The sequence below is a fragment of the Canis lupus genome, chromosome 27 (genome assembly GCF_011100685.1).
Source record: "Canis lupus familiaris isolate Mischka breed German Shepherd chromosome 27, alternate assembly UU_Cfam_GSD_1.0, whole genome shotgun sequence".
Classification (NCBI taxonomy): domain Eukaryota; kingdom Metazoa; phylum Chordata; class Mammalia; order Carnivora; family Canidae; genus Canis; species Canis lupus.
The window spans coordinates 27217413-27231033 of record NC_049248.1 but is presented as its reverse complement, the minus strand read 5'-3'; the positions used below and the strand labels follow the sequence as shown (position 1 = coordinate 27231033).

The following is a 13621-nucleotide window of genomic DNA, read 5'->3' as shown; positions in this document are numbered from 1 at the left end:
GCATAATTATTCCAAATTGGAAATGAATTAGAAAATGATAAAATGTCTTTAATTAAAATTAAATTTAGAAAAACTACTCACTAAAATTATTAATTTGCAGCAAAAGAAGCAATTAGATAATAACAAATGTTTATTTGATGAACAACTATCATATTATTTGTGTTTCTAGTAAAGCACTGTTAAAAAAATGCAAGATTTATTATTATTCTCACTCCAAGGCTTTACTATAGATTCAGAAAATAAAACAGTCAAAGGAATTTATGTGATAGCCAATGTTACAATATGCAGAATTAATGCATTTACTTTTACTGCAATGTGCTAGCAAAAAAGCACCTATAAGCATAAGCCAGTTATCCTGGATTGGGCATTTGGAATTAAGAGTTTTCTAAGATAATTCAACTTTTGTAGCCTCAATATCTTCAACACAGAGAAGCAAGATACTTGTTCTGGAACAGTGCTCTTATGAGGAAACAAAACAAAAAAGAAAATATATATTCCTACTTACATAGATTTCTCATTCAGTTACTAAAGGCAAAGGAAAGTATTTTCATTGATTTCTCTGATTTTGAAGCTTCCTTTAAATACTTATTTGAATACCCAATATTTTAAAATGGATCTTTGTCTTTCAAAGCTGTTCTGAGTTAAAATATCTTTTAGGGAGGCAGTCTACATGAAGAATAAGTGACAAAATAGTCATGTCTAGTTAGGAGAATGTATGATTCCTATTTTTAATTTTAATGTTACTTTTTACCTTTATTTTTCAAGAATAGGAAAAATCACAGATCTTTTTCCATTAAAAACACACCCAAACTGTGATACAAATCATGACTTGATTATGAGAAATTATTGGTACCACATGAATTTGTGAAAAGCAGCTAACACATCAGCAGACTTACCATATGCTATATACTGAGACTTTAATTTTGTGTTCTATATAAGTCTAGACGCACACAAATATCATTGAATCAGAAAAAAATACCTAATCCTACTTAAAATACACACATGAGAATAAGTTTAAAAATGGTATACCAGGCAAATCATTAGATTTAGAAATGATAAATACAATTCTTGAATGAGGCCAAAAACATTCAATTTAGGCTTTGAGGATACGAGTAAACATAACGAAACCGAACCAATAAAAACTATTAGAATTAAACTAAAAAATAAACTTTTCAGAGTCATTAATAACTTTGAAAATTATTTCTTCTTAAAAAGAATTGTTATGTTAATAAGTCAGAAAAATAGAAATCATTGTCATTGATTGTAAGTAGGCCAAGTTTCTCCAGTGGTCCAAGAACTAGTTAAGGAGGGTATGTTACCTAAAGTGGCAACACAATGTTTAGAAAATTCATTCTTGAACATTATTTCTTCATTCTGACAATACACTATGATGGAAGACTATTTTTGAGTTATCTTCTAAAGAATACACTCAATATTACCATTGGAAAGAAGAATCCTATGTAAAATACACTCTAAGTAAAATCATTGATCTACTTGAGAAAATATAACTAGGTTACTGACTTTTCTTATACATATAGGTAATAAATAGCTAATATTTTTGGAGCATTTTTGAGGTTTCAGGCATTGTTAAAAGAGCTTTACATGTAGTTATACATTATATTCCCAACAAACTGCTAAATCAGGCAATACTCTTCTCTGTTTCAGACGATCTGGGCCTTAGATCTGGGCCCTGGAAAAGCTATGTAAATTGCCAGGTCTCTAATGAATCACTTTAGCAATAATCATATCAGTATACTCATTATCAACAGGAATAATTACCTACTAACTAAACATGGCCTCAGTTTTACCTACATGTTACGCAGTAACTAAAAGCTTCTTATTAAAAGTTGTATGTCAGGTAAAGCCTCATGCATTTGGCTTTAAAAGAATTTTACTAATCTATACTTCTAATTTTGTTCTTTTCAGAATAACATTAAAATAAGATCTTCTTCTGAAAAAAATTAATATTAGGAGAGAGGATTCAGAAAGATACTGACTGGCATGTGAGAAGTTAACTCTTAAAATTAAACAGATAATTTATAAAATGAATAACCCACAAGTAGCTAATCAAGAACAATATAAACATAAAATATATTATTTTTATAAGAGTCTCATATGCTGATTGTGAAAAATGCAAAGAAGTAGTGAAAATCACCCAGAATTTTATCACCCAAAGGCAAACATCCTTCAGGAGGGCTCTCTACATAAATATACAGCTCTATGTAAACATTTTATATAATAAGCTTATAACTACTATAGTGTTTTTGAACTCGACTATTATTTCTATATAAACATAATTATGCTATTATTTTTATTACACTAATTATACATTTCACATGTCCTATTTATACATATTTATGTTTACAATATTTCCCTTTTAAAAAAAATCTTGATTTTTGTGCATGCATCTTGCCAACTTATACAATTATGGCCTTGTGAAATATTCCTAGGGGTGGTATTAGGTTGATGATCGAGTATGGTTTATATTTTGGTGCATGCCCTCAAACTATTCCAGAAAGAAAATGCCAAATTACACCTTTGCTAACAATAGTAGGACAAAGGACAGGGCAGATTCTCCTGGAGAACAGGCTCATTGACTGGATATCAACTAGCCAGGGACACTGTGCCACTGTTGTCACAGGGATACCAACAATACTTGGTATCTATGAGCCAATCATGGCTGTTTATTTCATCATTCTCCTTGTTTGAAAACAGGGATTTTTGTTGCATCTTTTCTGTTCTTTCTCTTCTTTTTGAATGCACGGATTATAGTTATGGGGGAAGGGAGCAAGGGCCCTTCTATTTCCACATTATCTCTGTTTCTTCAAAGTTCCTTTTTTTTTTTTTTTTTTTTTGGTTTGAGTCAGTAATTTTCTCATTTACAATGTTTTTCCAAAATTTAGTCATGTTTTTCAGTCCATGCATGCTAACATCTCAGACATGAAAATGCTGGTAGGAAATTCTGTGTATGTGGAGGAGCTTCATGAGAACTGCAAAAAGCTGGCTTTTTTCATGGTTATGGTGGCAATTCCCAAATGTCAGGTCTATAAGCACCTTCTTCTTAAAGCTGCTTTTTGTCTACCAAAAAAAAAAAAAAAAAAATCCCCAATTTTCTCACTGGTATGATATGCTTGAAGGGGGTGTGGGTAAAAAGCTGACTGGTAAAACAGATTTTGGTTTAATCTCTCAGTTTTGATTCCCTGCCTTACTCCTGCTCTTTATGAGGTCAGATTTTTGAGTTTGATTACTCCTTTGTGCTACTAGGATGTATAGTTAAGTATCTGAATAAGAATGATGTGCATGGAGACTTTCAACCATTCCTCCTGCTTTTAGAGCTAAACAGCCCCTCGTGCACCTATTTCCTGAGGCACTCTAAGGTTCTGCAGGATGACGTAGCGGCTTGCTTCCTATGGGTTTCACCTCAGTGGGCTAAGATTACAATGCTTTAGCCACTACTAAGTCAGTAATATTTGCCTGTATCTCATCCCTGCTAGTTTGTTTTTGTTCTTTTGGTCCCTTTTACTATCATTGTGTGTGTGTGTGTTGTGTGCACCATTTTTTTGTGGAGGAGAGGTACAGAGAGGTAGGAGAGATGAGTATATTTAATTCACCATATTTATTGAGATTTAGAATCACTTTTTAAAGCACCGTGTTAGAAACTTTACAAGTATTACTGCGAATCCTCACAACAACCCAGAAATGTCTTATTAGTTACATCTGACAGATTTCCAAACTGAGTTTCAGAGCGGTTATATAATCTGCTTACATTTATGGGCTAATTAATAATTAAACTGAGACTGGGGCCCAGGAGGCCTGAATACAAAATCCACAGATCTTTATACTAGATTCTCTAGAATCAACATACAACTAAGGGCTCTCTCTGTTCCATCTCTATGGACTGCTTCTTTGACTTTCTGAGTTTCAGTCACACATTTATACTCTTCACCTAGCTTTATAGTTATTTTTTGGTCACGGTATGTCTCTTTCCCCCTCCTCCCACATCTGGCCCCTAAAGGGAAGGTAACAGAGTTGGCAAGGCCACAAAAACTTGAAGGGAAAAACTCATCCTTGACAAATAAACTTTTTTTTTTTTTTAATTTATTGAGGTACACATTTTCTTTTTCTCAACAACACACATACTTTCAGGGAAGAGACTTTTCTGAAAGAATAGATTAATATTTAAACCACAATGATAAAAACTGCATTATGTATTTCTGGAAGATGAAAAAAAGGTATTCTTCAATTATATTTATATTTGGGGGCATCTCCCTGGGAGGTAATGTACCTCATCAGAATTAACATGGATATTGGACTCTTATTTCCATAGCGTAGTGGTTATCATGTTTGCCTCAAACATGGGCATTGGAATCAGACAGATCTGGAGTCAATCACTAGTTTTTCACTTATGAAAGCTACAACTTAAATTTTTCTAAGCCTCTTTTTTGTCCTTTTATTATGTAAGTAAGGCTAGTAATGCCAACCTCACATTTATGAGAATTAAGTGAATATATGTAATGTATCTGGTACTCAAAAATGTTAACTAGACTTCCTGTCAAACAGCTGATAAAAAAAATGTAATAAAATTCACTTATGAAAATGATTTTTTTTGTATATAAAAGAAAAGATTAGTTGCTGCTCAAAAGTAAAGACCTTAGGGATCCCTGGGTGGCTCAGCGGTTTAGTGTCTGCCTTCAGCCCAGGGCATGATCCTGGAGACCAGGGATAGAGTCCCAGGTCAGGCTCCCTGTGTGGAGCCTGCTTCTCCCTCTGCCTGTGTCTCTGCCTCTCTGTTTCTCTCGGTGTCTCTCATGAATAAATAAATAAATCTTAAAAAAAAAAAAAAAAAAGTAAAGGCATCAGAAGGAACTTCAACATCCTTTTTCAATAATAATTTTGAAAATATCTTTCACTAAAATATAGTTAACAACATTTTATAATCCATACCAATTTATTTCAGTGGATATTATTAAATAGTAATCTTATAATCAAGGCTTTGCTCCTGTCAAAAAAAGAAGATCCCAAACTAAAAGCAGTAATTGTAGACATTTCACTTGAAACTTTTCAAATTGTTTTATTTCAATATAAATTAAGGTTGCAATGTATTTTTGCTCTCAACATGACTGCTGTCTTTCCTATTCTTAGACTTGAGAGAGAATAAACCTCTCTGTAAAATCTGACCATGACTATACTGCTATATTTTGGGTATAATGAATAATAGCACCAACTATGGGCCCAGGGACATAAAAACATGGATTCAAATACTAGCTCTCCTTGCTAGCTCTACTCTAGTCATATGGTATTTGACAACTTTTTAAACCTGAAATTCAGTATAATCTTCTGAAAAATGAGGATTAGAAATCACTTTATAGGATTGTTCTGATGAACTGATGAAATACAGGAAATGTTTTTGTTTTTGTTATTTAAAGATTTATTTATTCATGAGAGACACACAGAGAGAGAGAGACAGAGACAGAGACAGAGACACAGGTAGAGGAAGAAACATGGAATTCGATCTGGGATCCCAGGATCATGCCCTGAGCCAAAGGCAGATGCTCAACCACTGAGCCACCCAGGGGTCCCAGGAAATGTTTATGATATAGCATCATATCTATTGTAAGTATTTATAATCTTTAGTTGTTAGAGTTAAGAACTTTGATAGAAAATTTGAATATCCTGTAGATGTTGATTTTCTATTATTCCTTTCTTAAAATAGTTTAGATGATCAATCTTTATGGTAAAAATTCAACTACATATTTTAATATCTTATTTTTATATCAAATTATCCTATGCTTATGTTTACTCTTGTATATAAATTTATAAGTTATATATAATTTCTGTACCTATATATAAATTTATAAATTCACTAATGCCTTTGGTTCAGCCATTATTGCAAGAAATATTTGCTTGGTGCCTACCAACACCAGATACTGTTCTAGTTTTTAGGGAGCATGCCCTTAGGAACATTAATGTCTAATAGACAATCCATGAATCAAGAATACATCTTCTTATATTTCTCTTGAACCATTTTATATGAAAAAAAAGTCTTCAAAGAATACATTAACAACCAATTTTTTTCTCTCATTTTAAAATAACTTTTTAGGTAGAAAGTACCAAAAATGCTTTGGAAATAAATAAATAAATAAATAAATAAATAACTCCCTCAAAACTACAATATACAAATTTTAAGTGAAATGTTAGAAGAAAAAAATATAACTATAGCATACACTGAATCATCATGAACACTGAACAGTGTATAGGATTGCTGAATCACAAAATTTTACACTGAAACCTAGTATACACTGCATGTTAACTATACTGAAATTAAAACAACAGAAAGAAACTCAATAGGATAAAAAAATTAAAAAGTGCCTTTAAGAGTACAGATAGCAATTAAACACAAAATGGCCATAGATTTCTCAAGAATCAGAATATAATTTTCTTGCCTTTCATTTACTAATATGAACTTTGTAGTGATAAAACATGTTTACAGTGATTGAAAGATACAGTTAATACATGTATATACTTTAGCACAGTGCCTGTCAAATACAAGATATTAAATTGTTAGATACTATTATTACACTACTACAAACTACTACTTCTACTTCCATTTTTCTATTTTGGTACAATATATACTACAAAAATTTTTTTAAAGATTTTATTTATTTGAGAGAGAGAGAGTTTGGATGTGAGCGCAAGTGAGGTGTAGCAGAGGGGAAGGGAGAGGTAGAAAGAATCTGAAGCAGATGCTGCACTCAGCACAGAGCCTGATGTGGGGCTCAATCCCACAACTCTGAGATCATGACCTGAGCAGAAATCAAGAGCCAAATGCTTGACTGACTGAACTGCCTGGGTGTCCCACAACAACAAAAAAATTTTTAACTTTTTCAAGATGGACAAGTGGCATTAATTATATTCACAGTGCTATGGAATCATCGCCATTATTTCTTAATTTTTTCATAATCCCCAAGTGAAATTCTGTGCCCATTAAGCAATGATTTATTGCCCTCTTACCCCAGTTCCTGGTAACCTCCAATCTACTTTCTATCTCTACAAATTTGCCTATTCTAGAGATTCCACATAGGTGGAATCAAATCGTAGTCATCTTTTTGTTTGGCTAATTTCACTTAGCATAATGTTTTCAAGCCTCATTCATGTTGTACTAAGCATCTGAACATCATTCCTGGTTAGGGCTGAATGATACTACATTGTATACATATACCACTTTTTTTAAACTATTTATTTGTTGATGGACACTTGGGTTGTTTCTACCTTTCAACTATTTGAATATGCTGCTATGAATATTCATGTGTAAAAATCTATTTGAGTCCCTCTTTTCAATTCTTTTGAATATATACCTATGAGTAGAGCTGCTTGGTCACATAATTTATTTTTAATTTTTTGAGGAACCACCAAACTGTTTTCTATAATTGCTCCACTGTTTTATGTTCTCACCAGCAATGTGCAAGGGTTCTAATTTTTCACATCCTCTATAACATTTGTTATTTCCTCTTTTTTCCTTATTATTATAGTCAACTTAGTAACTGTGAAATGGTATCTCACTTTTTTTCATTACTCTTAAGTATGCTGAATATCTTCATAAATGCTACTTCTACTTCTGATACCCTACTACTCCTTTTCAAATATTACTACTATTATCTGCACAAATAGGAACATGATTAGGGCTCTTTTTGCAGCCCTTATAAGACTGTAGTAGAAAGTGCACTGGACTTGAGGTTTTTTCGTTGTCTTAGAGTCTGCCAAAGGTAGGGATGCCTTTCCTCTCTGGGCCAGAGGTTATTTCAGGTAATCACAGTAAACTAGAGATTATAATGTTAAGAAACAGCTTGGCCAAAAAGATTTCAGCCTTCTTTTATTCTATCTAAAATAAAGTATGAAGCATATCTGGGGATTGTTTTATTACTCCCACTTTCCACCTCAATATAGAATTCCTTCATTGTCCAAAGTACCAGCACCCTTGAAATGAATCACATAGTTTTTGATGGTATGAAGAATGGTAAATACTTTCTTCTGCACCTTACTAGCTGTCCATTCCAAGGTGGGGATGTTCTGGACACATTTGTTACATAACTCATAGACAAAATTGAACCAAATGGCAACATTCAATCATAAGATTCTTGTCCAAGTATTTATGACTTCTACACACAGAGTAACTTTCATTAGAATTTCAAGACATACCACCTATAGCATTTTAAAAGGCACTATGAAAATTAATTAAAATATATACCAAGAAATCTCATTTAAGAACCATGAAGAGTTCACTATCTTTGGCTTATCTAAAATATTCTGTTGACAGATTCTTAAAATTTATATAAATTTTTTTTTTACGATATTGAAAAAAATAAATGCAAACAAAACAGTTCCATTAGTCTTATAGAGTAGATGTTTCACATAAGGGTCTCAAGGACAGTCCTTTGAAATTTAGCCTAAAACAAAAGGCATTCAGAAATAGATTATGCTTTTTCCTCCTTTTGGTGTAAATTCCTCTGAGTGAAAAATGTTTGATGCAGAGGCAAATATAAATATGGAGGTTATGTGGTTTTTACTTGATTCCTGTAAAAAATATTTAAAAACCTCTTCTTTCTTGGAATTTGAGTCACAAGAGATATTGTAAAGAGATTTAATCACAATCACATATGGACACTGTTTTGTATATTAAATTTTAGACTAAGCAATCATGGAAGCTCATGTTCAGAACAGTTATCTATTTATCACAGGTCCACAAACTTCACCTTATATTATTCATGGGATGTGTGTGTGTGTGTGTGTGTGTGTGTAGTATCTATTCTGTACTGTAAACTCAAGAAGTATCATTTCATTTTCGTAAAGCACAGACATTGAACAAGATCAAGCGGTCTGGTAAGGCAGTCTTAAAGCACAAGCTCATATATGCCTCTGTTTAACATGACTTTACAGACACTGAATAAATTTAATAAATGTTTTTAATGTAAAGTAAGTCGCAGACATTTCACCCATTCATGGGACAACACATTAAATATTGTTTAGAAAGAAAACCTAAAAAAGATAAACTATGAGATTAAATCTACTCAAAGCAGTTACCACAAGCCCAATAATATCAATAAACTTCTTAAACTGAATAAAATAAAACTCTAATATAAGCTACACTAGGTTTATTTCACCTAAATAGACATATTTCGAATAGGTATGAGAAATGTAAGCAAGTAAGTTATTCATCTTATATAAACAGATCTTTAAGGGAGAAATAAAAAAGAATGAGACAAATGGAGTGACAGATACATCAACATAAAAAAAGGTAGGACTAGTTTATATTCCCACTACGAGGTTTCTATATCTGGATAGTGTACATATTATTAAATGCAGAGTATATGTCTCAATCCTAAATTTAAGTAGAATATTTCTGCTTCAACCATTTTCAAGTGAAATAGCTTTTGAAAATGCATTGGAATCTTATTATTCCTTTCACTTGCCTAAGCACAATACAATAAGCTTGTTTCAACATAATAGTGCCTTTCAAATGGACATTTGAAATAAATGGCCCATGTATTTAAGATAATCCCCTTGGTAAAAAAGAAAAAAAAGAAACAGATTTATGCACACTTCCCAAAAAGCATACTACAACTAATGTAGTACTTTCCAGGAACCAAAGTGATACCATACTAACTGTCCTTAAGTCTAGTCTGTGTTTCCTACTCCTAAAATTTATCATCAAAAAATACTATGTAATTAGTTCTCAATTTTTCATGCTTGTTGATTTTATAACCTCCACTTTTATACTCTGCACAGTAATATCCCAAAAATAGTTAGAATTAGACTATTTTTAGAAGTAAGTTGACAAGAGAATATTTTAATTTATGTAGAATGAGGATCTGCCAGACAAAAATCAGTTTCAGGAGCACAGCTCTCATTGTTTGCATTGTGTTTCCTATATCAAAAATTCAGTTTTATCCATATATTATGTGTCTGTGTACACGTGCACACACATATACATAAATATATAATACACATATGTATTTTATATATATATATAATAATGGAAAAAAGTGTTGACATAAATGATAAGAGCATATGTTTCATAAAACAAATGCAATTACTGGGACGCCTGGGTGGCTCAGCGGTTGAGCATCTGCCTTTGGCTCAGGGCATATTCCTGGGGTTCTGGGATCAAGTTCCACATCGGGCTCCCTGCATGGAGCCTGCTTCTCTCTCTGCCTATGTCTCTGCCTCTCTCTGTGTTCTCTCATGAATCAATAAATAAAATCTTTAAAAAAATGCAATTATGATAAAATGGAAATCTTAAATTTGTTGAAATGAAAGAACTATTGCCCTTAATAGGTTATTCCCTGAACTAAGGACAGTCCCTGAACTAAGGACAGTCTACACAAGATCTCTAATACTTAAATAATGTAATTGAGTAATCTATCTATAAAGGTAAAGTATATATAAAAAAATAAATAAGGTATAATTACTGATTTCATAATTTTTAGATGTCTGGGGAATGAAAACTCTTAAATTAGGTAACTTTATTAATCAGTGTTAGCATATGTTTAAAAAGACATCTTGTACAAAAACAGAAGACTGCTTATAATGCAAAAGAATAAAAACAACATGCATAAAGATGCACGTAACAAAATTCCTTATAAAAGTGCAAAAGTCAAAACTTTAAAAAATGTTCAACAAAGGGGTGCAGTACAACAAATGATAGTATATCAACTATAAAAGAAGTATCGTGTGGTCATTAAGCATAAACTTATGCAGTACGATAGAATTATGTTTATAAAATACAATTACTTGAAGAAAAACCATAAGATCATTTAAAGCCATCATCATTATTATAACTATGTAATATTATATGTATTTGAATAAATATTGAAAAGGATCACAAGAAACTGGGAACCTGGTGGACAGAATATTATTCTTTTAAAAATTTACGATAATTTTAATAAATTCAAAAGACAAAGGATAGTACTCAAAATCGCAGTAGGAATATAACTGATCTGTAAAGGAGAAATGATGAACAGGACTAAGGTATGCTTAAAATACTTAATTAAATAATCAACATGCATTTTGTCTACATTTTAGAAAAAAATTTAAAAGCTGTGAAAATTAAGAATTTATTCTTTTTTGTTAAATTACACAAGGTACAGCAAAACAGAGGCGTATGGGAAAGTCTGGATTAGGTATACTTTTGTGGGTAAATATTTAATGTTAGCTCTCAAATCTGACCCTATTGGCTTATGGTATAATCTTATAAGCCATTAGGAACTCAAATCTAACTCAAACATACTCTTTCCCAATCTAATTTATCTTCAAGTCATTTCAACACGCTAATGACCAACTTATTTACTTCTACATTTATTTGCTATATCACCATTTTCATATTTCTCTACATATTTAATAGATACTCTCTTTCAAAAGAGTTTTATGCATTGAAGAAGACTGATTAAAAGCTGTCTACTTTGGGGTAGAACCTTTAATTAAGGTGATGAGTATTTTAAACCACTATATAAGAATAAAATACACATGACTTCCTAAGAGTGTTTCGTTAACATGTTTTAGAATATCTTAGATATCTACTCTGAGATGTATGCTTTGGAAAATGGTAGTTTAAACCATTATTGTCTTGCCAGGCTACTTATTGATTTTAGCAATTTTAAAATAATTATGAATATAATTATTAAAGCTCATTAATAACACAAAATGTTTACATTTACATTAAACAAAGAGATAAATAAAAAGTGAATTCTATACTTTTCTGCTTACATCACACAAAATATACCATGGAAAACTCAGTATAGAAATGTTGGATAAAAAATACAAAACATCCCCTTGAATATTACTGAGCTGATAAGACAGTTAAGTAAACAGGCAAAACTGATAAAAAGCACAAATTCATGGAAGTAAACAAGCTGTGAATACAGTGAATGTTCTTAGGAGATGTGAGGAATACTAAAATATTAGAATCCTGTTTTTTTTTTAAATTTTTATTTATTTATGATAGTCACACACACACAGAGAGAGAGAGAGAGGCAGAGACATAGGCAGAGGGAGAAGCAGGCTCAATGCACCGGAGCCCGACGTGGGATTCGATCCCAGGTCTCCAGGATCGCGCCCTGGGCCAATGGCAGGCGCTAAACCACTGCGCCACCCAGGGATCCCTAGAATCCTGTTTTTAAAGGACCATGTTTACAAACAGAAACAAAACCTAGGAGATGAAAAGAGGAAAGTTAGGAGACTCTTGTATAAAGCTACAATGCCTGAAAGGTAATGCCCTAAGTAGATAAACTAGAAAAAACCCACAAAACAAAGAGGATCTGAAAGGTTTTTGTTTTGTGTTGGGGGCATGGGGTGAGGGGAGGGAGGTTCCCTGATAATTCATAATTACATGCTACTTTCTTTGCAGGTTTAGGGCAAAAATTTCAGTGCATCATGTATCTCAAATATCCATAACTAAAACTTTGCCCCTGAAGGACTGTCGGATGCAAAACAATTCTTCCAGTGAAGAAAAGACCTTGAACCCAAGCATCAAAGAATTATCACAATTAAAATTCCAATGAAAAAGGATCTCACAGATATAAAACATAAAATATTCAAGGAAACAAGCTACCATGAATGTGAGAAGAAAATTATGGAGAATCAGACCTTAAAAAAACAGCACACACCAGAATGACTCAATATAAATTATTTGCAAAAAAAACACACTTATTTTTTAAAGTGTCAACAGTATAAGAGATAAGACACCATAAAAATGAACACATTTACTTGGAAAAAATCATATGGAATATGGAAATGAAATATACATTAACTGAAAATTAAAGCTCAATGTTTGTCTTAAACTTCATTTTAGGCAGAAAAATAAAAACAGGAAGACAGATGTGAAGACATTACACAAAATGACAAACACAAAAAATTAAAAATATGCTAGAGAAGTATGAGAGACACTGAGGATAGATCAAGAAGGTTTAATATATTAGAGTTCTGGAGGGAAATAATAGAGAGAATGAGATAGAAGCAATTTTCCATATTAAAACCCAATAAAGGGATCCCTGGGTGGCTCAGCAGTTTGGCACCTGCCTTCAGCCCAGGGCCTGATCCTGGAGTCCCGGGATTGAGTCCCACGTCAGGCTTCCTGCATGGAGCCTGCTTCCTGCTTCTCCCTCTGCCTGTCTCTGCCTCTCTCTCTCTCTCTCTCTCTCTCTCTGTGTCTCTCATGAATAAGTAAATAAAATCTTAAAAAAAAAAAACAAGCCAATAAATAACATAAAATGTTCTTTTAAAAATTCAAGCCAAGTAATATTATGGTGAAAAAGCAGAACTCAAAGAAAAAGGGGATTCTGTATCAGCACCCATAAAGAAATGATTAACTGTCTATAAAAAATGGTAATTAAAAAATGGTAATTACTATTAACTCAGAATTATATGTGTAGTAAAACTACAAGAATGAGAAAGAAATGTTTATTATGATAAAAACAAAAAAAAAAGTTTATCAACAGCACACAAATACAGAAGGACTTTCCAGTGCTATCCACTTCAGTTTTCATTTCAATAGATGCAAAAAAAAGCATTTAATCAAATTCAATATCTTTTTATCATAAACACTTCCTGTGATAAACATGATAAAAAT

General features: G+C 32.3%; 1 protein-coding gene across 8 annotated transcripts in view; it reads right to left on the bottom strand.

Annotated features, from left to right (window-relative positions):
• The window catches only part of CCDC91 (coiled-coil domain containing 91), a 332875-nt gene that overhangs the window by 79271 nt on the left and 239983 nt on the right, over positions 1-13621 (bottom strand). The window lies entirely within an intron of this gene.